Raw genomic sequence first — 26,236 nt, 5'->3', positions numbered from 1 at the left:
CTGATAGTCTTATGAGATTTCCCTTGTATGTAACTATCTTTTCTCTTGCTACTTTTAAAATTCTCTCTTTATCACTACCTCTTGGCATTTTAATTACTATATTTTGGTGTGGACCTCCTTGTATTGATTTTGTTGGGGGATCTCTGTACCTCCTGGATCTGGATGTTTCCTTTCCCAGATTTGGGCATTTCTTTAAATGAAAATTCTTTAAATACATTTTTTATCCCCTTTTCTCACTTCTTCTTCTGGGATCCCTATAATGCTAATGTTATTATGCTTGATGAAGTTGCTGAGTTCCCTAGGTCTATTCTCATTTTGTATAATATTTTTCACTCACCTGTTCAATTTGGTTACTTGTCATTACTCTTTCAGGTCATTAATTCATTCCTCTGCTTCTTCTAACCTGCTATTTATTCCATCAAGTGTATTTTTAATTTCATTTATTGTGTTCATCATTGATTGGTTCTTTTTAATGTTTTTTTTAAGGGTCTCCCTGATGTCTTCCACTCTTTCCCCAAGTCCTATTAGTATCTTTATGGTCGTTACTTTAAATTCTCTATAGGGCATATTACATACACCTGTTTCACTTATGTCTCTTGCTGTGGTTTCGTCTGTTCTTTTATTTAGGACATGTTCCTCTGTCTCCTCATTTTCTCCACCTCTCTGTGTCTCTTTCTCTGTGTTAGGAAAGTCAGCTACATCTCTTGCTTTTGAAGGTAATGGCCTTATGAAGAAGAGGTTCTATGGTGTCCTGTAGTGTAGCAGCCCCTGTTTCCTGAGACCTGGCAATTCAGGGAGTATCTCTTCTGTGTGTTGTGTGTACACTGTTATTGATTCCTGGCCTCTATCCTTTAGTTCAGTCATCTGCAGAGGCTGTCTTTGCCTATTGAGGGCAGTGTTTGCTCCCTGCTGTGTGGGGCACATTTTCACAAGGTGTGCACTGGTATTCTTATGATATGAGACCTGTCACCATTGTTGCCAAAACAGAGGTCCTGCAGAAGGCAGGTCAGAAGACAGTGCTGGTGAGATTTGTGCTGGTCTTCTGGGAGGGCCTGCAGTGCCAGGACTGAGGCAATCATGACTGGTAAGAGTGGATCTGCCAAAGTGCAGGGGGGCAGAGCTTGGTGTAAGCAAGCAAATGCTTGCATTAGGCAGCGAATGTTCACACTGCACTGGTTCCTACAGGTGGCCCTGTGCTCACATTGCAGGGCAGGGGAGGGAAATGGCACCTGCCAGTTTTTTAGTTCCCAGAGGGGCCTCCCTGTGATCCCTGCTTTTTGGGGCAATGCGCAGACATGAGTAAATCACTCTCCATCTCACACGCCACAGATGTTTTTCAAATTGCTGCTTCTATGCTGTATCTCTGCTGGCTGTGAAGCTGTCCCTTTAAGGGTGGGGACCCCACTTCTTAATGCCCTCTAGGTTCTCCCACAGCCCATTAATTTCATAAAGTTCCAGGCTTTAAGTTCTGCTGGTTGTAAGAACTCATGAATTTCAGCACTTCTTGCCTTCAAGGCCAAAAGTTATAGGGAATTGTCTTCCCTGTGTGGGCTCCCTGGTATGATAGTCTGTTTCTCACCCTTCTCTGAGACCTGCTTGTGTCTCAACCATGAATGGCCATGGTCCCTTTTGCTCCCAAACCACATCTTAACCCTTCTTACCTTTTTCAATATGGCCTCTTCTCTACCTTTAGTTGCAGAGTCTGTTCTGCCAATCTTCAGCTCATTTTCTGGGTTATTTACACTGATGTGACTGTTACCTAGTTGTATCCATGGGATGAGGCAAGCTTAGAGTCCTCCTTTGCCATCTTCCCAGCATTCAGATGTGTAAATATATTTTTGGGATAAATTCTTAGAAGTGAGGATTTGAGGTCAAAGAATATATCCAGTTGGACATTAGCAAATTTCCTTCCATTCTATTTTACATTCCTAGCCAGTATCCCTATGTAGTTACCTTGTGATATATAGGATTGGAAAATATCAATGTATTCTCTATTTTTGGTGCCAGTCCTATATTGTTCCTTTGGTCAAATTGTTAATTATGTTGTTAAGGAACGTTTTTTATTAATTTTTTAACTTCTTGGTAAAAATTTATGGGTCTGTAAATTTTTAATGTTTCTGTACACTTTTACTCTAAATATTTTGAGGATATGTTAGGTGTATTTTAGTTCAGGAATATCTTTTTGATAGTTTTTTTCCTTATGTAGTATATATACTAATAATGCTTTTTGACTTAGTCTATTTTATTTCATTTTGTGTGTAAAAAAATTTCATTCACCTTTGTTTTGGATGTTGTTTGTGTAGTGTCTTTTTCTATCCCTTTATGTTCAATCTTTCTATAGCATTATGTTTTGTGTCTAGTTTAAATAGCATATACTTGGATTTTGATTGTTTTAACTTTTGTTATCATCATATTCATTGTTTTATTTTGCTTACTTTTAACTTCCATTCCTACCTTCTGTTGGATTGTTTGGGACTTCAGATTCCTGGGGCTTTTTAAGGGTAAAATATACCTTAGTGGCACAAAATTGTCTTTATTATAATTTTTACCTGTGGCTCTTCTATTTCAGAAATTGGAGACTATCTTTTCATTAAGTTGTAGTTCCTTCCTCCTTTTCCAGCTTAGGGAAAATTTGAGAAAAACTTATTTTGTAGAAGTTATTTGAAATTATTTTCCCTTTAAGTCATAGTTTAAGTGTACATAAAACACACAAGTATCTTACAGTGTATAAGACTTTTGGAAAAAAATAACATTTTTATTTTAATCTTTTATACTCTATAAATATTCTATAAATACCATAAAAAGGACTCTTGAATATTCCTACTAGGAAATACACACTGAAATATTTATGGGTAAGATTCATGATATATGTAACTTATTTGAAAATGGTTCAGGAAAATAACTATACATACATAGATTTATTAGAAAGAAGGGGAGAGAGGGAATGATAAAAGTGAATGGTATATAAGAAACAAGAAATGTTGGTGAGGATGTGAAGAGAAAGGAACCCTCTTGCACTGTGGGTGAGAATGCAAACTGGTGTAGTCACTATGGAAAATAGTATGGAAGTTCCTCAAAAAGTTAAAAATAAAACTACTTTACAATCCAAGATTTGCACTACTATTTCCCTAAAGAATACAAACATACTAATTCAAAGGGATATATGCACCCTGATGTTCTTAGCAGCATTATCTACAATAGCCAAATTATGGAAGCAGCCCAAGTGTCCATTGATAGATGAATGGATAAAGAAGATATATGTAGATACAATGAAATATTATTCAGTAATTAAAAAGAATGAAATATTCCTATTTGCAACAATATGGTTGTGCATGTTGTGCATATTGCCCAAGTGCAAAATAAGTCAGGGGAGGCCTGGGTGGCTCAGGATTTGAGTGTCTGCCTTTGGCCGAAGGCGTGATCCTGCGGTCTGGGGATCGAGTCCCACATCGGGCTCCCTGCGTGGAGCCTGCTTCTCCCTCTGCCTGTGTCTCTGTGTCTCTCATGAATAAATAAATAAAATCTTAAAAAAAAAGAAAGAACAAACTGATGGTTACCAGAGGGTAACCAATTGGGTGGTGGAGATTAAAGAGTACACTTGTCATGATGAGCAGTGGATAATGTATAGAATTGTTGAATCACTATATTGTACACCTGAAACTAATATAACACTGTGTGTTAACTATGTTGGAATTAAAATAATAAAAAAATTTTTTTAATTAAAAATTTTTTTCTTTAAAAAGTAACAAAAGTAAATAGTATAAAATGTTAATAATAGGTGAATCAGAGTGAAGACTATATGTATGTTTTGGATATTATTTTTATTTTTGCAATATTTTATGACTTGGAAATTATTTCCAAAGGAGGAGTTCTAAACTTCATACTTAATAAAAGGTTAGAAAAGTAGTTCCTTTTGTGAAATTTTTCATTCATAGCAAGTGAAACAAAAACACCAAAAACCAAACCAAAACACTAATACATTAATATTTTTGATGATTGGGTGCCACCCAGTGTTCAATTTCTGCAACTGCGAAACTAACAAACCCAATTTCTCAAAACTGTTTTTGGAAATAGCTTTTGTTGATTTCTCTATGATGGAAACATAAGATTATGAAAAGAATGTGTGCAGTATCAAAATTAGTAAAAAAAAAAAGAAAAAGACACAAGCTACTAAACTATGAAGAAAAAATCCATGTATTGTGATATCAAATGTAGATTTCTGCCTCCTTTAAATTTTATCAGTCTCAAGAACATCAACGTAAATAGAATATTCAGAAGGACTCTGATCAGTGGACAAACTAGTCAAAACGAAAGGTTTATACATAATCCATGACAATTATATGGCCTAGAATTTCTTCAAAACATCCATAGACTCAAGGTGAAGTGGCCACAGCAGGAAAACTAGTAGTATGTTTTTTTTTTCCCCTAAATGACAGATGTTGTGGGATATTGGCCTAAGTAAATTCCATTACAATACAAGAACAAAGTTAACATTTGATTGGAAGTTAATTTAGTATCATAAATTTTTAAAGGAACAGAATCCTTTAAAACAAACATCGAAGATCAATCTGTTGAACCAACTTCGCTCAGGGCAGCAATGTTTCAGGCTTCTTCATGGATCGTGGGTGTCATCCAAATTCCAACCCTCAGAAAGACCAGAATGTAAAATGTGGAGTTCAGTTTGGATACACTCAGTGTCTTCACCATCATCCCCATCGTCAAACAGGATTCTGGCACCATCCCCAGGATCCGGCCTTTGACTGTAGCTTGTCCTGGAGGTTGAACATATGCCTTCACATCTCTGGCTTTATCAGCAATACAGTGTAAAATCCTGTAACTCTGCTGTCTAGGAGTCTTGGAAACTCACTGATACAATGTCTGAAGTTCTTATCCTCACCTTTCTTTTTTATTTTCTTCTGACTGTCAAAACCTATTGCTTCCCATTGCCCATTTCCCAGCATTTAGATCACGTGGGCCTACTGGTCCCTTGTCCTTGAAGGCTACTTCTCTTATTTCAGGTCCACTCTCATTCTGACCTCTGCACCTCTTTTCACCTTTGTTATTGGGCAGGGCTGCAATGGAGGTCTGGGTCTCTAACTCCCTCCCTGGTGCCAGAGGAGCAGCAGCCATGAGGGGCTGCGTGCCTGGTAGGGGAGAGCTTCCAATTAGGGCTTCCTTACTCCCCATTTGCGCCACTCCACGTTTTTCAGAGTTAAATCTTCCTTTTCTGTTGTCTCAGCAAACACTTTGAAAACTTAACCTGGTGTATTTGATGAAGTCTAAAATTAATCTTTATTTCTACCTTCTCGAAGGAAGACCTTAGAATGCTTTGACTTCAGTCATCTCCCTCTTCCATAATTTATGCTAATATTGTAGAGTGAAGTCTTGTGCTTTTCTTTCCCCCCAAATTAGTCATTATTGTTTTGTTTTGTTTTTTTTTAAAAGATTTTATTTATTTATTCATGGGAGACACAGAGAGAGAGAGAGCGAGAGGCAGAGAAACAGGTAGAGGGAGAAGCAGGCTCCTTGCAGGAAGCCGGATGCAGGACTTGATCCCGGGTCTCCAGGATCACGCCCTGGGCTGAAGGCAGGCGCTCAACCGCTGGGCCACCCAGGGATCCCTTCATTATTGTTTTTTGATGAGCGTGTTTTTACACTGCTCCATGTTTATCAATTTCTTTGCTCACTGTTCTTTCTTGCATCTCATTCCTCCTGGGTTCCATTTCCTTCTTCCTGAAGTACATCCCTCTGTAATTCTTTCAGCAATTAACAGTGAGTGATAAATTCTCTTTTCGTTTATATGAAAAGGTTTTTATTTTTCTTCTCTCTCGAATGAGTTGGTTTCTGATGTCCACAGTGACACTTATTTCCCTCTCACAGTCAGAAGACAGTGTTCTATCATCTGGCCACTCTAGCATTGCTCTTGTAAAGTCAGCTCTCAGCTCATTGCTCTTTCTTTGTGAGGTACATGTGCTTTCTCTAAGGGATCTTAAGTCTCAAAAGACTTTCTTTGTGTTTTTGGTGTTTTCCAGTTTCACTACAGTGTTTTTTTCCTGATTTCCATATCAGAATGATCCTTAAATCTGGGCATTTATGTCTTTTAACCAAGACTACACATTTTTCTGCCATTTACTTCTTCAAATTTCTCTCTCTTCATTCTTTCCTTCTAGAATTCCTATTCCAACGATGCTTAGCCTTCTCACACTATCTTCTGTGTCTCCTCATTTTTTGGTCATAATCCCTTTTCTTTTTCTCTCTGTATTTATCTTTTACCTCGTTTTATCTCTCTGTGATATTTTAGATCATTTTCTCACATCTATCTTCTAGCCTGATAATTATCTCTTTAGTTTTGTTTAATGGATTTTTTTACTTATCAGTTGTGTTAATATATTTTTTTTATTTCAAGAACTCTTTTTCACTTCTTTTTTTTTTAAAGATTTTTTTATTTATTCATTCATAAGAGACACACAGAGAGAGGCAGAGACATAGGTAGAGGGAGAAGCAGGCTCCCTGCAGGGAACCTGATGTGGGACTCGATCCCAGGACCCCAGGGTCTCGACGGGAGCCAAAGGCAGACGCTCAACCACTGAGACTTCCGGGTGACCCCCTCCCCTTTTAAAGATTTTATTTATTTATTTGAGAGAGAGAGAGTGAGCAAGAGAGAGAGCACAAGCCTGGGGGTAGAGGCAGAGGGAGCAGTAGATTCCCCACTGAGCAGGGAGCCCAACATGGGGCTTGATCCCAGGATCCAGAGATCATGACCTGAGCCACAGGTAGATGCTTAACCTACTGAGCCATCCAGGCACCCCTTCTTTTTTACTTCTAAAATTTCTATTTAATTCTTTCTCAAATTTTCTCCTCAATCTGCCTGTTTTTAATAAATATTTATTTAGTTTTGATTATTTAAAAATATTTTTAATAATTTCAAAGATAATTATTTTATTCTGCTTCAGTTTGTCTTTTTAGTCATGTTTTTGAGTCCAGAACGAAGACAAACTTCCTTGAAATCTGCCTGAGTTGGTAGACAAATTTCATTCTGATCCACTCTTTCACCCTTAGGGATCCCTTTTAAAGGGCTCAATGTATTTACCTCTACCTCCTTCACCCATGTGGCCCATGTGGAACCAGGTCCCTTATAGCCTGTAAATGTATTGGATTATTTTTATAGTTTATTTAGAAATTCTTTGATTGGAAGGGTAGATTTTTCTAGTCCTCTTTTTGGAAATGAGAGACTGGACTGTGTTACAGGATATTTAAGACTGATGAATTACTGGCCCCTACCTCAGAAACTAAAAATGCATTGTGTGTTAATTAATTGAATTTAAATAAAAATTGGGGCACCTGAGTGGGTCAGTGGTTGAGCTCTGCCTTTGGCTCAGGGTGTGATCCTGGGGTCCTGAGATCGAGTCCCTGCATCGGGCTCTCCGCAGGAAGCCTGCTTCTCCCTCTGTCCCTGTCTCTGCCTCTCTCTCTGTGCCTTTCGTGAATAAATAAATAGAATCTTTAAAGAAGAAAAAGACTTTAAATAAAAATTAGATAAAAAGGCTAAAATCAGAACTTTCATGAAGATACAATATGAGCACATATTAAAGACTTATTCAACTTATTGTTAATGAAGTAGTCAGTGGGATGTTAACTAGTTCAAAGAAGTCAAATGAGAACAAATTTATATGGAATAAGGCAATGTTTGAAATGAATTTACAAATGAACAGGAAAACTGGCTTTTTCCATGGAAGGGAGGGAAATCAATCCCAAACATCCGCAGAGTATGTTTGCGTTTCTATAGACAAGACCTACTTTGCCCAGCTATCACTAGTCCACGGGTTTAGAGCTGTAAAAGAGCCGAGGGGCAGTGAAAGGCTGGAGTCAGATTACCTGCACAAGGGGGCTCTAAATAGGGCTTAGTTTTGCCTTGAAGAATCCCAATCATCTTTTCTGCTATTTCCAAATATTCTTAAAACTGCCAGTCTCTCTTTACTGAGTCTCCTCTCAAGTGTCTTGTTGTGGACTGCATGCTGCATCCTCTGCAATCCAGATGTTGAAATTCCACCCCCCAGGGTGATGATATTAGGAGGTAGGGCCTTTAGGAGGTGATTAGGACAGGAGGGTAGAGCTCTTATAATGAATGGGATTAGTGCTCTTATAAAAGAGGCCTCAGACAGTCCCATGACCTCTTCCACCATGTGAGGACACCTTGAGAAGATGGCCATCTCTGAACCAGAAACTGAGCTCTCATCAGACACCAAATGTGCTGGCACCTTGATCGTGGACTTCCCAGAATCCAGACTGGGAGAAATAAATGTGTAAGCCACCTAGACTGTGACATATTTTGTTGTAGCAGCTCAGACTAAGATATCTCTTTTCAGCTAGCATATGACTTTTGGGCTCCTGTGTTTGCCTCTTCATTGTTCAATTTTAGCAAGAGTCCTGCTAAGTTAGTTTGGCCAAATCCCCTATCCTTGATATGGGGTTGGGTTCCTTGGCCTCCACCATCCCCCACGTGATGTCTGATTACCCAGCCTCCCTTCAGCAAGAATCCTGCCAAGTAGGCTTAGCCAGAGTCCCCCTGACCCCTGATGTTTCCTCTTAGCAATTTTCCATTCACTGACTGCTTCCCACCCCATACTTGGCCATAAATTCCCACTTTCCCTTATTTGGAGGAAACTGTATTTGGAGCGGAGCTTGAACTCTCTGGCCCCCTGCAAAACCCCATTTCAGTGGTCCCTACAGCTGTAGAAATGGTCCGAAATAAAGTCTACCTTATTGTTCTTTGATGAGTGTCATGAATAAATTTTGTTAAACACAACCTTGGATTTTAAGAGTAATTTTGCAGAGAAGACCTTACCTTCATAATGATTTCTTTATCTTCATAATAAAACCACCAGCAGTATGTCTTCAATCTTTTGCTCAGTCGACGGAACCTAACTTGAGGGTAGGAGTCAGGGATAAAGAAAGAAAAGGAATTCCTTTAATATTTCTTCCATTGTCCTCCTGAAATTTCTGAGAAAATAGAATACATCAAATAAATATTTGATTGTAGTCAATCTTGGGACCTTAATATATCAGGTTCTTTATTTATAGAAGAGTGGGTGACAGGCAGCAGGGGGGCAATTGTTGGTTTATAGAATATGAACAGGGTACAAATACTTTAGGTTCTGGGGACAGACACTGCATTCTCCATCCACCTACTAGTCTAAACCATTCCTTGTGAAGCATATTTTGAAAACCATGATAGGAGTTTGAGAGATGAAATTGCATTCAGGGTTTTCCTTTAGATTTCAGGGCTGGACCCTATGATTCTGTTTCTAGGAAGGAGGATTAAGCAGATTTGGCTCCTATATTATTACCAGAGGGCTGAAAGCACTGCGGGGTCACCCTTCCTGCCCAGCCCTGGGAACTCTAAAGAAATTCCAGGGATGAAAAATCCTTGTGGGGTGGGATAAGTCAGGAGAGATGACTTCTTCCTCCAACAATGGGAGAGCAGTGGGCACTGCTTTTCACTGATTTTATGCCTTTGTCTGTGGGCCAACAGCAGCGTCCTGCTCAGAGAGGCACTTGACAGAGGCCAGTGGTAGTTCAAGTAGAAGAGATAGGGGATAGGGTCAAATGTGGAGGCATCCCGTTTTCTTAAATGGGGGGAGCAATGAAAAATTGACAAGAGAAGACTGTTAAGTTTGCTCTGAACACGCGTGTGAAGTAGAATTCCGAGGGGCAGAATTATGAGGTCGAAGGATCTGTGCCGACTGTAATCAGTTTCCTGCAGACCCTGTGAATTAATGTAGGAACGTTTATAGGAAAAAAAAAAAAAAGGAACGTTTATAGGGTAACATAGAAATCATTAATAAGTGCAAAGAGCAGGATGTAAGATAATACGTGTACTGATATAGCCATACTAAAATGGGCAAGAAATGTGGATACCAGTAGCTTGGGTGTTTTTTTTTTTGTTTTTGTTTTTTAAGATTTTTTGTATATTCGTTTGAGAATGAGAGCCAGTGCAAGCACGAGCAGGGGCGGGGGCAGAGGGAGAGGGAGAAGCAGACTCCCCGCTGAGCACGGAGTCTGATGATGATGATGTTGATGATGATGATGATGATGATGACGATGATGCTGCTGCTGCTGCTAATACTGACCTGATCCCTGGATCCTGGGAACATGACCTGAGCAGAACGCAGACACTTAACTGACTGAGGCACCCAGGCGCCCTCTTGGTTTTTTTGTTTTTTTTAACCAGAATAGGGTCATTTGCATATTTTAAAAAATTATTTATATTTTGATCACTGTGATCAAATAATAAAATGATAATTTTAAATAGCAAAAATAAAGCACAAGAAAAAAACATGCATTTGCTTATCGTTATCCTAATTATGACCTAGAGTGCCATCTTCCACATTCTGCCCTTGCATATAACCTTGACGTCTAACGAATAATACATATCAGGCTATCTACGTGATAGTGAGAAATACCTATGGCAAGAAAATATATGGAGTTTTAAAATCATGTTTGTTCTCTCTGAATTTCAGGTCCTTAGGGCTTTGGGGCTTCAGGGATTCTTGCAGGATTAAATGCAGAAGCAACCAGAAGTCAATGTCCTTCAGTTCTTTTGTAAGAGCCTAGAGGAGCAATAGAGCCAGGGGTTCAGGAGGGTGGGAGTGCCCAGAGGCACGGCTCCCTGGGGTCCCTCGGGCTGGCAAGGACCCTTTTGGAGGAGATGGCTCAGTGCTTTGCTGAGAGCCTGAGCAGACCCACTGCCAGTGAGGACCCCGAGGGAATCAGTGGGGTTGTGATGGACTGAAAGTGAGACCCATTTCCAGTTCCATAGACGCTTCTCAGGAGCTGCATCCTTCAGGAAGGGGACAGACCCCAAGGTGACCAAGATGGCATCTCCCTCCACCGCAGTACTGCTGATGGTCTGAATGAAGCTGACAGAAAATAAAATAAGCCAGGGTTTGTGACTTGAATCTCTTTGAATTGAGATCCAAACTGCAGAGCAGATACTTTGGCAGGGAACTAGGAGAGAGAGTCTGAGAGTCTGTGTCCAGTGGGTGTGAGCTGAAAGCAGATGCTTGAAATGTTGGATCATCGATTATACCCAGAGGTCACTGGGTACAGCTGTGGTTCTCCAACTTGCGGGTGTTCTGGAATCATCTGGAGGGCTCCTTAAAGCATAGAGTGCTGGGCTCCACTCCCAGAGCTTCTGCTTGGGAGAGGTCTGGGTTGGGCCTGAGAATTTGCGTTTTTAACAAAATCCCAAGTCTGGCTGATGGTGCAGGCCGCAGGGAAATACTCTGGTAACTGGCGAGTGTAACGTGTTGTTCAGATACTTTGATATAAAACATCTTGACGCTGCCACTGTCTAATGCGACGTGAAAGTAGTTTTACCGGACATTACTGTCCCCTAGACTTGGCTTATTTTCAGATCTCAGAATGGGACTTTTGGAGCTTCTTAGATTCATTTCAAAGGCCCATTTTGGAGGAAGTGGTTGCAGGGCTTTCACTGCCTTTATAAAGGACCACAGTGTTAGGAGACTTCGATGACATAATGAAAAGGGTCATTTGTGGGACCTCTATCGGTGTGTGAAGCTCTCACACATGCTACGTGGTCAGGGTATTTCTCTTAATGTAAACTTTCAAAAATATGTCTTTGGGTCTTTTTAGTAGCAGTCCCATGAGCTAAACCCAGGAGTATTTTTTCCGTTTTATGGTCATAGTCACAGAGCTGGGATTAACTCCATGCTGTACGTATAGGTGTGACATCAGTGATGCTACAAAGGGGGCATGACCAGGGAATAATGAGGGGGGACCCCACACACAGCAAAGGCACCTGAATCACCTATCTCTGTAAAGAGGCCTCATAGACCCTGGCTTCTCCAGCCTGTCTCCTCCCAACCGTCTTCCTGATAAGCCTTCAACTGGAAAAAGGAGGAGGCCTCAGCCACAGGGGAAACACTCTCAGATCAATTCCGACACCTCAGGAACGATATTCCAAAACTGAGTGGGGCCCACCACTGTTTCCATAACCCAGCCCGTCCCCTGGAAGCTCCGTGTGCCCTGTTTGTCACCTCAGGACCTCTCTGATACCTCGGCGCCTGCCTCCTGGCCAGCTTGGGAATCAGAACCCCACGCGTGCTCTAGTCTTGAACTGAACAAACACATACAGGGTTGGCCTTTTCTGCAGGTGGAGGCAAAGAGCAAACATAGGGGAAAGGGGCCCAGCGAGCAGCAAAGAAGTCGGTTTGGATTGAGGGGAAACGGAATGGCTTGGCCTAGCGGAAGGCAATTCCAAAATTTCATTCACTACCTGAGCTCTGAAATGTGAAGAGAAAGGACTCGAAGGCAATGGGCCGTTCCTAACATTTCATATAAATGACATCACACAGCCTGCGGCCCTTTCCTTCACTCAGCATGTTTTCAAGTTTCCTCCGTGGTGTAGCAGATAGACCAATACTTCTTTTTATTGCCAAAAAAAGATTCCATTGTTTGATACACCACACTTTACTTTTCCATCCATCAGTTGACTTCCATCTCTTGGCCACTATGAATAATGCTGCTATGAACATTTGTGTAGAAGTATCTGTATGGACAGTGAATATACATTTTTTTTCCTTGGGTTTATTCCTAGGAGTGGAATTGCTGGATCATAGGATAATCCCATGTTTAACTGTTTGAAGAATTGCTGAACCGTTTTCCGAAGCAGCCACAGCATCTTACGTTCCCACCAACAGTGTGTGAGGGCTCTTGTTTCTCAGCGTCTTCACCAACCCTTGTTATTATTTGTCTTTTGGATTTTAGGCATCCTAGTGGGTATGAAATGGTATCTCATTCTGTTTTTTTTTTTTTTTAATTTTTATTTATTTATGATAGTCACAGAGACAGAGAGAGAGAGAGAGAGAGGCAGAGACATAGGCAGAGGGAGAAGCAGGCTCCATGCACCGGGAGCCCGATGTGGGATTCGATCCCGGGTCTCCAGGATCACGCCCTGGGCCAAAGGCAGGCGCCAAACCGCTGCGCCACCCAGGGATCCCTCCCATTCTGGTTTTAACTGACGTTTCCCTGATGGCTAAGAATGTTGAGCCACCTTTCAGGTGCCGGTTAGTCATTTCTGTATCTTCCCTTGGGGAAATGTCTATTCAGATCCTTTGCCTATTTAAAAAAAAAAAATTAGTTGTTTGCCTTTTTATCACAGAGTTGTAGTAGTTTCTTGCACATGCTACGCAGAAGTCACAGAAGTCTGTTATCACATATAGGATTTGCCAAAGTTTCAACCCACTCTGTGGATTTTCTTTTCACTTTCTTGATAATGTCCTTTGAAGCACAAAAGTTTTTCATTTTAATGGTGTCCACCTCATTTATTTTGCCCTTTGCTACTTAGCTTTAGGTGTCATGTCTAAGAAACAAGCCAGAAAGTCTTATGTCTCTGAATCATTTTAAGAGTTTTACAGTTTCAGATCTTACATTTAGGTGTTTGATCCAATTTTTAGTTAACTTTTGTTGATGTTGTGAGGTGGAGGGGGAGATGCTCTTGTATGTGGATATCAACATGTCCTGGCATCATTTACTGAAGACTATTCTATTCCTATTTAGTCTTTTTGGGACTCTTGTTAAAAACCAATAGACTGTAATCTTGAGGGTTTATTTCTGGGACTCTCAGTTCTACTTCATTGATTTAGCATGTCTACTCTACACCAGTACCACATTGCCTTGATTATTGTAGCTTTGTTGTAAGTTTTGAAATCTAGAAGTTTGAGTTGTCCAACTTTGTCTTTTTAAAGATTGTTTTGGGGCAGCCTTTGGGTGGCTCAGCGGTTTAGCACTGCCTTCAGCCCAGGGCGTGATCCTGGAGACCCAGGATCGAATCCCATGTTGGGCTCCCTGTGTGGAGCCAGCTTCTCCCTCTGCCTGTGTCTCTGCCTCTCTCTCTCTCTCTCTCTCTGTCTCTCATGAATAAATAAATAAAATCTTTTAAAAAAATAAGGATTGTTTTTGCTATTGTTGGTCCCTTGCAATTCCATATGAATTTTTAAATTTTTGCAAAGAAGCCACTTACTACTTTGAATTTTTTGCCTTGAATCGGTAGATCAGGGTGGAGAATGCTGCCTTTTTAACAATATTAAGTCTTCCGACCCATGAAAACATGATGTCTTTACATAGGTTTAATTAGGTTTTCTTTCATTTCTTTTCTATAGTGTTTTGTAGTTGTCAGCGTCTAAGTCTTACATTTTTGTTACATTTATTTGTAACCATTTTTTTCTTTTTGATGCTATTGTAATAGAATTGTTCATTTCATTTTATGTTGGCTCATTGCAGATGTATAGAAATATAATTAATTTTTATATATTGATTTTTGTATCCTGTACCTTTTTGAACTCATTTATTAATTCTCATAGTTAGGATTTTCCACATATAAGATCATGCCGTCTGCAAATAGAGATAACTATACTTCCTTCTAATCTGCATGTCTTTTATTTCATTTTCTGGCTTAACTGCTCTGGCTAGAACAGTGCAATCAATAAAATGTTGGATGGAAGTGTTGAGACTGGACATCTTTGTTCTCTTCTTGGTCTTAGGAAAAAATCACTCAGTTTTTCACCATTAAGAATAAGCTGTGAATTTTTTGTAGATGTCTTTAATCAGGTTGAGGAAGTTCCCTTCTATTCCTAGTGTGTTAAGTGTTTCTATCACAAAGGGCTGTTGAAATTATGAACATTCTTGTACATTACTTGGGCTGAACCTGGGTACGCATTAAGGACTCACTTCTGTTGTGTACATACCAAGAAGTGGAAATGCTGAGTCATAGGGTATGCGTAAATTTAGCTTTCATAGACACTGTCAAACAGTTTTTGTAAGTGCTTCTATTAATAAACACACCCATCAACATTATATGAAGATTCCAGTTGCTCTATGGGATGGTGCTTCATTAAACCACTGGCTGAGATCTACTTCCTCACCTTTGCCATCAAAACTCCCTACTTCCTAGTCTCCCTGTGTGGGCAATGGTGATGGGAAATGGTAACCAGACTTTGACAAATGTAGGAGTTGCCCTCATTCACCACTCCCATGGCAGCTTTGGTGGGAATTCAATCCATAGGATGGAAGAAAAGGGTTTATAATATCTGCCAACACAAGATGTGAAAAAGAAGTCTTTTAATTTTCTATTTTTATTAGTACTAATGTTAAGACAAATTTTCATAGTTTTGTCATTTGTATTGTGTGATTTTTCTGTTCAGATCTTTCACTTTTTAATTTTTTTTAAACAAAAATGTGATTTTTGAAATAGCTTTAAGCCCTCTTTATTTATAAAGACATTATCTATATTTTCATATTTTAAAATAATATTTTTCCAGAATCACTGTCTATCTTAGTGGCTTTTCATTTTTATGAGTGTAGATGTACCTGTTGTTTACTTATGATTTTTGGCATCGGTGCCATCTTAAAAAAGGCCTTTCTCATCCACAGTTATACAAAGATTATTTTTCTTAGTATTCTTTATGTGTGTTTTAAAACATTTATTTTATAATGTAACTGAATTTATTTTCATGCATGGTGCGAAGTAAAGATTCAGCTTTATGTTTCTTTAATATGGTGTTAAAATTTTGACAGTGCAAAGAATCCACAATGGTCTGTGACTTCATCACTTGTGATGGGGGCCAGGGTAATCTCTGTGCACTTATTAATAATAAGAGAGCATTGCTGCAGATTGAGAAGGGGGTCTTTTTTCCCCAAGCAAAGTAATACGTGTTCATTGTAGGAAATTTGAAACCATGGACGTAGCTAAAATCTAAGTCAAAAAGGGGAAATTACACTCACCCTTATTGCAGCCTCGTCTCAGGCCTGGCTCTGCTCCTGTGTGTTGCTCACATACACACTATAGTTGTGTTCCATGACACCAATTTTAACTTTTCTTCCCTGTTCTCAGGTGGATGGGTAACTGCAGTGGCTCCTGCTGACTTTAGCCTAAGTCCCTGAGGATATGAATCACCTTAGTTAACAAAAGAATTATGGAGTTAAAAGGGACTTGATGAGGGGCACCTGGGTGGCTCAGTGGTGGAGTGTCTGCCTTTGGCTCAGGTCATGATCCTGGGGTCCTAGACCGAGTCCCCCATCAGGCTCCCTGCATGGAGCCTGCTTCTCCCTCTGCCATGTCTCTGGCCCTCTCTGTGTCTCTCATGAATAAATAAATAAAATCTTAAAAAATGAAAATAAAAAGAGACTTGAGTGCTTTTTCCCTTTTGACCTTGCATAGGATTACGCTTCAGAAAAACTTTGTTCCAGAGAATTCCAGCACCTCCCTCCAAAACTCTTCCCTGGCTAATTCTGGAGACAGCAGTTTCTTGCAAACATTCACCCCAAAGCTCTCCATGAAATTCAAGCTCACCCCTTCTGGTTCCTTCCTCAGATCAAATAGGCAGCAGCTGCTGACCATCCCTCATAGGATATTCATGCACACACATCCAGATGGTAGCTGTGCTCAGGGTCAGAGGCACAGTCGTCCCCTCTCTGCAGGGCAGCAGTGGGGGCCCTGGATTGACTAGTTTTTTTTTCTTTTTAAACTTGTCTCTTTTTTTCATAGCAAGAGCATTGTTTAGCTCAACATTTACGAAAACAGATGCTGAGGCAGACTGCCCAGGTTATATTTTGAGGGCACTTCAGTCAGGCTAACCGTTCTTCCTCAGCTTCTGTTTCTTCTCATTATTCCATTAAAAGCCACTGTCTAATAGGACTTTTTTGGAATCCAGGTATAAAGAAAAAGTACAGCATTTTTATGTGGTACTTTGGCCTTTTGGATTATTTCTAATTTTTTTTGCCTTTTATTTTTAATTGTGGTAAAATATGTATAATTTACCATTTTAGCCATTTTTTCAAGGGATGCCTAATTTTTTTTTATTAAAGGTATATATATTTTTTTCATTAGAGATTGAGAGAGAATGTGTGCACAAGTGGAGGGAGAGGCAGGGGAAGAGGGAGAGGCAGGCTCCCAGCTGAGCAGTGAGCCTGATGTGGGGCTTAATCTCAGGACAGGATCGTGACCTGAGCCAAAGGCAGACACTTAACCAACTAACTGAGCCACCCAAGCACCCTGAATTTTCTTTTTATTGTAGTAAATAACACATGGCATAAATCCACCATCTGATTTTTAAGTGTACGTTTTAGTAGTGTTGAGGACATTTGCAATGCTGTGAAACAGACCGCCAGAATTTTTTTATCTTGCAAAACTTGAACTCTATATTTATTAAGCAATAACTCCTCATCTTCCCCTCCTCTCAGACCTTGGCAACCACCATTCTACTTTGTTTCTATTAAGTTGACAACTTTAGATTCCTCATATAAATGGATCATATTATAGTATTTTTCTTGTGGTGACTGGCTTATTTTAACATACGTTCTTAAGTTTCACCCATGCCATAGCATGTGCCAGGATCTCCTTCCTTTTTTTTTTTTTTTAAGATTTTATTTGTTTATTCATGAGAGACACACAGAGAGAGACATAGGTAGAGGGAGAAGCAGGCTCCATGCAGGGAGCCTGATGTGGAACTCGATCCCGGGACCCCAGGATCTCACCCTGAGCCGAAGGCAGATGCTCAACCACTGAGCCACTCAGGCCTCCCATCTCCTTCCTTTTTAAGACCACCATATGTCTATACCACACTTTGTTGAACCATTTATCCACTGATTGGCACTTGATTTGCTTCCACCTTTTGACTTTTGGGATTTGTTTTTGCTAGAAGGAGTATTTTTGTGTTTGGGGACAAGATAGATTTGAAGGAAAAGTAAACAGAAAAGGGAGTCTAGGCCACAGAGGTTATTAGTGTATTTACTCTAAGCAGCTATAGAGCCTTAGAAACTCTTTCCATACCAGTACATTGGGTTAGACTTTGTGGGCCTCTGATCATTTGTGTTACCAACCTGGTATAGTCTCCAGTTATTCTGTGCTTAATGTCTAACTAAACATGACTCATTTGGCTAAGTTGGGACAATGCAGCCGAGAACAAAATGAACAGTTAACACAGCAGCATCAGATATGGACACTTAATTAGAGGTACTATTTCTTTCTAGTTGAAATTTTATGCAATACTGCATGTTTGCAAAGTACTGTGTGATCAGTTTGGCCAGGCAAGCATCTTAAAAATCTTCTGAGGATTTACATTTTAATCAGTTCAATGCCCTACCTAGGACAGTGAAATTTCTAGATCTAACAGGAGATGAAAAGATAGGGTTACTCCTGGCTTGGCAGCGTTGGGGGTGTGTGGGAGGGGAGAGAGACATGGGATGGAGAGGGCCTTCTTGATACTCTTTTGTGAAATTTAGATGCTACAAAGCAAAATTTCCTCCAAGGCCACAAAAAATGAAAAAGCAGCATTTGGACACATCACTTTGAGTCTCTAATCAACTCCTCAGCCCCTGTCTAGAGTTCAGTAAACTCTACTTTAAATCATTTCCAGTGGCCATTCTTCATCATCACCAAGGGAAGCAAATATAAGTCAAGTGCATCAAAAGAATGACAGCCAATGTCCAACTAACCCAGGTCAGATAACCAAGGAAACTAATCACACATTTCCAGGAAGGAATTCATCCCCAGACCCTAGAAGGTAGCAAATGCAGCAGCCTTAGTAGTTAGCCACAGACCTTGTCAATATGTTGATCACCAGTGACCTCGATTTTAAAGGCACCTGTCCCCAAAGAATAACTAAACAAAATTCACAGTAGGGCTCACTGTGAGCTAGGGAAGTGTTAATACAACACAATTTAGCTGCTTTGACATCTCTGGCCATTTCATCTTTTCTCTGGCTCATTTTGCCTTCTTACCTGCTTATTCACTGCAGTAGCTGTAATCACGTGTTACTGTTACACTCTTACCATCGGATTTTCTAGCTGTCCTTTAAGTACTTTGGGGACTTTGGCTTCCTGTGGACTTGGCTTCTCTTCTTCATGCAGCGTGATCTTTACTACACTCTGCTTTTCAATCCCTTGCTCCTTCTAACTTAAGTGCAGTGTTATCAAGCTTTCAGAGTAGGCCTGCACAAGACTCTAAATTGACTTGCTGTCTCCACTGGCTCTTTCCATCATGCTAAAAAGCTAAAGAGCAGGAAGCTGAAGAGTTAGGAATCTAAACTTCATCACCACAACTATAGGGCTAGTCCCCTATGTCAGCTACTCTCAAATTTTAGTCTGCATCAAACCAGCTGAAGGGCAGGTTGAAGCAAAGGGATGGAGGCCCCACTCCCAGAATATCTGATTGAGTAGGTCTGGGTTGAACTCAGAGAATTTGCATTTCTGACAAATTCCCAGGTGATGCCAATGCTGCTATTCTAGGGACCATACACTAAGAATTAATGCTCGAGGCTAAGAATATTAATATCAGAAAGAACCACATCTCACAGTTATTGGCCACTCATTATATGCAAGACACTATTCTAAGTGCTTTGCACATTTGTCTTTAAAACGATTTTGATTTTTTTCTGTTTTCAAATGACAGCACTGAGTCAGAGAGGTTAAGTAGCTTTCCCAAAGTCACACAATGAGTAAGTGCTGGTGCTGGGCTATGAACCTTGGTAGTCAGTTTCAGAGCCCACAGGCTTTAAATTAACCTCCATAATATCAAGCAAAGCATCTGAGGGCTTCAAATGAATATATTTGCATACATTTTGTATTTACCTATGTATGAACCTGTAAAAACTCAGAAATGATTAAGAAAAACAATCACTCTTAATAATAAGCCAGTTATTCCATTTCCCCCCAATTCTGTTCATTTTACTTACTATTCCCCTCCCCCCGTTGTGGGCCAGAATGAATAAAAGAGGAACATCATAAAATTTTCTAATTGAAACATTTAAAAAGATTCACCTGTCAAGGTAAAGAGCATCTGTACATATTTCTTCTTCCTTTCTTTCAAATCTCCCATCAATCTTTAGTCATAGAAGCATTTCTTGCATGGACTTTGATCACTTGTGAAGATGTGGCTTATTATTTTGCTTCTTCCCAGAGAAGGGCCTTTTGTCTCTCTCTCTGCTCCACTGATGCTTTAATCTGAGCTTTTCCAGGAGCTGAAACTGAAAAACATTATTGATTTGAGAGTTTGCTGCTTGAGTGACTGTAAATTGTGATAAATTAGCTCCACTTGGGTCTCCACACCTGTGACCATGATAACTTAGAGCAAAACTAAGGTCTTGAACTAATACTAGCCGTATTCCCTCAAATCTAAGATGCCACTGTTTGTAGGAAGGACCATTATTTTACGAATCACTAAGAATGAAAAAGAACGCTGCCAATTAGGCTGTGGCAAAGCTGAAGTCCTTATGCAATAACTGAGCACACAAACCTCTCGTTACTTTGACAATTCTTTCATCACTTGGCAAGATCTCCAAATTCATTCAGGTGCGTATCTTGGTGTGCGAAATGCCAGTGCTTCTCAGACTTGACTGGGCACACGAATCTCCTGAGAGTCTTGTTAAAATGCAGATTCTGATTCAGTAGGTCTGGGATGGAGCTGAAATTCTGCATTGCTAATAAGCTTCCAGATGCTGCTGCTGCTGCTGCTGCTGGTTGTACACCAATTTTGGGGTAGCAAGTTGACAAGCAATCTTTACACAGACCTCCTTAACAGAATGGAACTTCTCTTCATCTGTTCATGGATATCTTCCTTTCTTAAGTCTCCTAAAGCCCTTGCTTGTTGCTTTGCAAGAAAATGTAGAGCTGCGGGGCACCTCGGTGGCTCAACTGGTTGAACTCAGGTCCTGGGATCAAGCCCCTTGGTGGGGCTCTCTGCTCAGTGGAGTGTGCTTCTCCCTCTCCCTCCTCTTGTTCTCTCATTCTCAATCTCTCTCTCCCACATCAAATGAATAAATAAAATCTTTAAAACGTATTTTTTTAAAAAGGAAAGAAACTATAGAGCCGCAGTAACTCCTCCAACAACAAATATTTGCTCTACAAATATCAGACTTAAGTCCCACACCTATACCACGAGGCCTTCCTTGGTAGACAATGACTTTTTGTTTCAGTATTGAATCGTAGTGTAAAGATTTTGAAGACACTCTGAAAGGCAATAAAGCTTAACACATCTAGTAGGACAATGCACACAACTCAACAGAAGTGAAGGTAATATGGACAGCCATGACCAAGTTCATTAACGCACGGGCCGTGACAACTATGTCACAGCTGCTGCCAGGAAGATAGTGAATACAAGATGCCATCATTTCATAGGACTCATTCTGATCTCTCTGCAATAATAAAATATGAAAAAATAGAATATATGAAAAATATAATGATAGTACATTAAAAGAACAAGAACAATGGGAGGGCAAGGAAAGACATTGGACATGAAACTGTATATCAAACCTTGCATTTATCCATTTGTTCACGATAGATTTATTAAGTATTTAGTACAGATAAGGCACTGTGCTTCGAGAAATTACAGTGAACAAGCAGAGCCACAGTTCCTGCCCTCATGTAGCTTACAATTCAGCAGGGAGGCTGATGTTAAAAAAAAAATACGGTCGATCCTCCTCAGAAACACAGTCAGTTCTTGTGGATCCTGTATTTGCAAATTTGCCTGCTAGGGCCATTACAAAATACTACAGAGGGGACGTTTAAATAGAAATTTGTTTTCTCAGAGTCCTAGAGGCTACAAGTCCAAAATCAAAGTGCTGGAAAATTCCATTTTTGGTGAAGTCTCTCTTCCTCGCTTGCTGATGACCAATTTCTCATTATGTCCTCACACGACCTTTTCTCTAACCACCTGCAAAAACAGAGAGAGGGTGTCTCTTCCTCTTCTTATGAGAGCACCGGTCCTATTGGGTTAAGGCCCCACCCTTTTTTTTTTTTTAAAGATTTTATTTATTTATTCATGAGAGACACAGAAAGAGAGAGGCAGAGACATTTAGGCAGAGGGAGAAGCAGGCTCACTGTGGGGAGCCCGATGCGGAACTTGATCCCAGGACCTGGGGATCACAACCTGAGCCAAAGGCAGACACTCAACCACTGAGCCACCCAGGTGTCCCAAGGCCCCACCCTTATGATCTCATTTAATCTGAATTACCTCCTTAAAGGCCCTAGCCCTATATATAGTCACATTGGGAGTTTGGGCTTCAACATATAAATTTTGCGAAGTCTCAATTTAGTCCATAACAGCCTATTTCCTAAAATCTATCTGTAACCCCCAAATCAATGCTTGCCATGCTTTCATAGTCATTATTAGACATGCAGGGCTTCAAAAAATTTGTGTTGTGAGGCACATGTTTCCAGTTGAAGTTGAACAAGGTGACTGCTGTCTTCTTGTTTCAGTACTCATACTCGGAACAATGTCTTTTTCATGGCCTCTTAGGGCCACTATTTTTGCATTTTTGTGCTTTTTGTGGGTGATTCTACTGTTTGAAATGAACTTTAAGTGCAGCATTGAGGTGCTGTCTGGTGCTCTGAGTGCAAGAAGGCCGTGATGTGCCCCATGGAGAAAATGCATGCGTGTTAGATGAGCCTCGTTCAGGCATGAGTTGTATGGGTCCAATCTTAACGAATCGACAAGATATATTAAATAAGGTGTCTTTATTTATTTTTTAAAGATTTTATTTATCTATTCATGAGAGACACAGTGAGAGAGGCAGAGACACAAGCAGAGGGAGAAGCAGGCTCCATGCAGGGATCCCAATGCGGGACTTGATTCCAGGACCCCAGGGTCACGCCCTGAGCCGAAGGCAGATGCTCAACTGCTGAGCCATCCAGGTGTCCCAAAAAGGCGTCTTTAAAGGAAATACACGGCACACAACATTATATATCCATCAGTTGATGAAAATGTGATCCGAGTCTGGCAGGAACCTAACTCTATACTTCTAGGAACAGCGGTTCGGTATTCACTAATTCAGAGTTTATGGCAACTTCATAGACCCTAACTAGGAGACTTATAAGAGGGATCCCTGGGTGGCGCAGCGGTTTAGCGCCTGCCTTTGGCCCAGGGCGCGATCCTGGAGATCCGGGATCGAATCCCACGTCAGGCTCCCGGTGCATGGAGCCTGCTTCTCCCTCTGCCTCTCTCTCTCTCTCTCTCACTGTGTGCCTATCATAAATAAATAAAAATTTAAAAAAAAAGGAGACTTATAAGAATCGAAGTAATTACACCATTAATTATTTAGTTATGATTGTGATATGAGGAAGCATCATAAGTTTCTGTGAGAAGGCTCCATAGGCCCTCATATAAGGGCCTGTATTTAACAGAGTGTTCATTCAACATATTTGTAGAATGAAAGAAAATATTGCATACCAGGAACACAGAATAAAAGGATAAGAGAAAAATTAGCATTGGAGGCTCACTATGCAGTATATATGCTCCCTGCATTCGAAACGTGGTGGTCTTCCAAAGATATTTATTTGTTCATTTATTTGTTGGTGTTTTCAACAAGAATAAGACTTATACACCAGTAGGACTTTCAATGCTGTGTGTTTTGAGTTACAAATTTTGGATCTCCATTAAAAACTATAAACATATCCTGGGGCACTTTTAGATGAAGATTGGTGGTTTGGGAGACTATCAGACTCTGGTAGAAAGTAATCCCAGGAGTTGAAAAATTAAGATGCCTTCCCCATTCTTGGTTCCTATAAAGAAGCAATGAAGAAGAAGAAAAGAAGAAGAAGAAGAAGAAGAAGAAGAAGAAGAAGAAGAAGAAGAAGAAGAAGAAGAAGAAGAAGAAGAAGAAGAAAAGAAGAAGAAGAAAAAGAAGAAAAAGAAGAAGAAAAAGAAATAATTAAAAAAAAGAAAGGCATTGATCAGTCTTTAAAATTTTTCATATTTAATTACTTTTTCTTTCCAGTTTGAAAACATTTTCTCATTAAAGAATTTGATCTCATATACCCGAAAGAGGAATTGAAACAATTGGTTTTTCCAGTTCCATTAATGGCTTGTGTTTTGATTTCCAACCACCAGGTGGAGACCAAACAAAAATAATTAAAGTATTTCCAGTGTCTTCTGCTTGATAGGGAATGCGAGCGATTCCGTAATCTAAATTGGGAGCACAGAGAATTTTTTTTCCTCTTGTGAATGAGCCCCTGATATCTTAGGGAATAAAATCTCATAGATCAGAGACCACATGCAAACTCAAAGCAAACATAATTTTTGGAGGAGAACCATCAGGTGTTCGATGGATCACTTTTAAAATTAAAATCGGAAACATGTATATTTTAAATAAGTTTAACAAAAGTAAACATATTTACATTTCTTGCTACATTATGGCCAGCTGGAGGATGGGCGAGATGAAGTAGAAAAAAAAAAACAGAAAAAAAAAAGAGAAAGAGGAAGAGAGGCAGAGAGAGACAGCTACACAGAGTGAAACACAGAGCGGATGAAGGCTGAGCTGAAACACGGAATAGGAGCCCAGTCGGGCTGTGGGTCCAGGGGCCAGCCCCTTGTTGGTCCTTCTTGTCCCTATGCACGGAGGGTACCCAGGTCAGCAATCCCATAGAGCTCTTTCAGAGGCTGATTAACCTTCAAGCATCCTCTTTCGGAACTGGGATTTGTGTTTTATTGGCAAACCTCAGAGTTCAATTTTCAAGTGAAGATTTTTTTTTTCCCCATCAAACTTGTAAGATCTTCCCAGCTCATATAAAGAAATCCTTTGAGTTTTTTTTTTTTTTTTTTTAACTTCCCTCTGTAACTTTACAAGTGTCTTTTGGGGTAAGATATTTACTATTCACAAGCAGTCAGATAGCTTTCTGGTTTTTTTTTTTAAGTTAGGGGTTTCTCATCCCATCATGTTTGAAAGTTATAATTAATTCTAGTGGCCACATAATTATTCTGAGTCTTATTGCCAATCAAATGTATTGTCTGCGCATGTGTGAGAGCCATAGTGGGTCACATGCATGCTGCCTAATTAGAGCCTTATGAAGATGTTCTATGACAGGAACAAAGATAAAATTTCTCTTCTCGGAACATAGAGTAACAGCAGATCCTGCTTCCTGCCTCTTGGGGGATCCAAAAGTTTCAGTCACTACAGCTTACCACAAAGAGGGGGAAATGGCCCAATGTCTGTAGCATACTTCTCCTTATTTACCAGGAACTGGACACAAGAAAATTAGGAGCCAGATCCCAGCTATGGGCAGAACTTCTCCATGAGGGTCTCATTGTTCAGATGAAATGTAGCCAACTCTCTGGCACAGTTGTCATTGTAACTAGAAAGTAGTGGGGACACTGGAACCAGTCTCATCATTTTAGAAAAGCCCATCTCATAGGTACTCATCTCATAGGTACTCATCTCATAGGTCACCACCATGTATCACATTTAATGCTTCTGTGAAATTACATCATATGAAAGTTGGTAGCCTTTTTAAAAAAGTGGTATGGTATTCACATATCTTCCTATACCTTTTGCAGATTTTTAAAAAAGGAGCAAAAAAAAAAAAAGCCACTCATTATTTAACCAGCATCTACTTACTTTTTAAGTCCTTTAAACAAAACAAAATTGCCTTATCAGAAGCCAGTTGTGTGGCATTGGAAGTTTCTGGGCGTCTGAGTCTCCAAGGTGGAGTAGTTTGGGAAGATGATATACTCAGAAGCCGGAAGAAGTGTCAGAACCTTTATTTGCATTTTTCCCCCATCTGAAATGTAAAGGAAAATATGAAGCTCTACTAATATCTTATATATGGATCATGAGAGTACAAGTATATAATTTACAAACGTACAAATTTGGCGAGTGCATGCTCAAAAATGTTTTACTTTTAATGCATGTGATCAAAAAAGTGTGTCACTGATCTAAACCTTTCAAAGATTAGGTTAGCTTTAGGTTTTTTTTTTTTCAAATTGCTGACTGCAGCCTATTGCTGGGACGTGCAATTCATTTAGTGGATTTTTAAAGAGTGAAGTAAAATATAAAATACCCGAGTGTACTGCTCATAGCAAGAATAGCAAGAATGAGTATTTTTCTATGAAACTTTTCAGGTCAACACGTGTGGGCACGGGGTCCAATGTGAAATGTTTCTCCCATTGTGGCTTGTGGTTAAAACAGGGGGAAAGCAACTGGACTTGAGTGGTTCTCAGAGTCATCCCTGGGGCCGGCAGCAGCATCATATGGGAACTTATAGGCAAATCCTTCAATCCCACAATTGCAGATTGACTGTATCAGAAAGTGGGAATGGAACCTCACCATTGTGGTTTAACGAATGCTCTGATAATTCTGAGGTTCTAAGTTTAGAGCCACTGGCCTAGAGCATCTCTAGGACACATCTGGTCATAAAAATTTAAGACCCAGCTAGATATTTATTA

General features: G+C 40.0%; 2 long non-coding RNA genes across 2 annotated transcripts in view; one reads left to right on the top strand and one right to left on the bottom strand.

Annotated features, from left to right (window-relative positions):
• Nucleotides 1–983: 983 nt before the first annotated feature.
• The window catches only part of LOC112652613 (uncharacterized), a 31,192-nt gene continuing 5,939 nt past the window's right edge, over nt 984–26,236 (top strand). Inside the window, exon 1 of the long non-coding RNA XR_003131597.3 lies at nt 984–1,084. This is a non-coding gene — a long non-coding RNA (uncharacterized LOC112652613). The remainder of the gene's footprint in view (nt 1,085–26,236) is intronic.
• LOC125753396 (uncharacterized) lies at nt 15,811–25,564 on the bottom strand. The gene is made up of 3 exons (XR_007405115.1): nt 25,410–25,564; nt 19,840–20,045; nt 15,811–15,959 (listed from the first exon to the last, which is right to left on the bottom strand). It is a non-coding gene; the product is annotated as an uncharacterized LOC125753396 (long non-coding RNA).

Source organism: Canis lupus, chromosome 23 (assembly GCF_003254725.2).
Source record: "Canis lupus dingo isolate Sandy chromosome 23, ASM325472v2, whole genome shotgun sequence".
NCBI classification, from domain to species: domain Eukaryota; kingdom Metazoa; phylum Chordata; class Mammalia; order Carnivora; family Canidae; genus Canis; species Canis lupus.
This window is presented reverse-complemented; position numbering and strand designations above follow the sequence as displayed.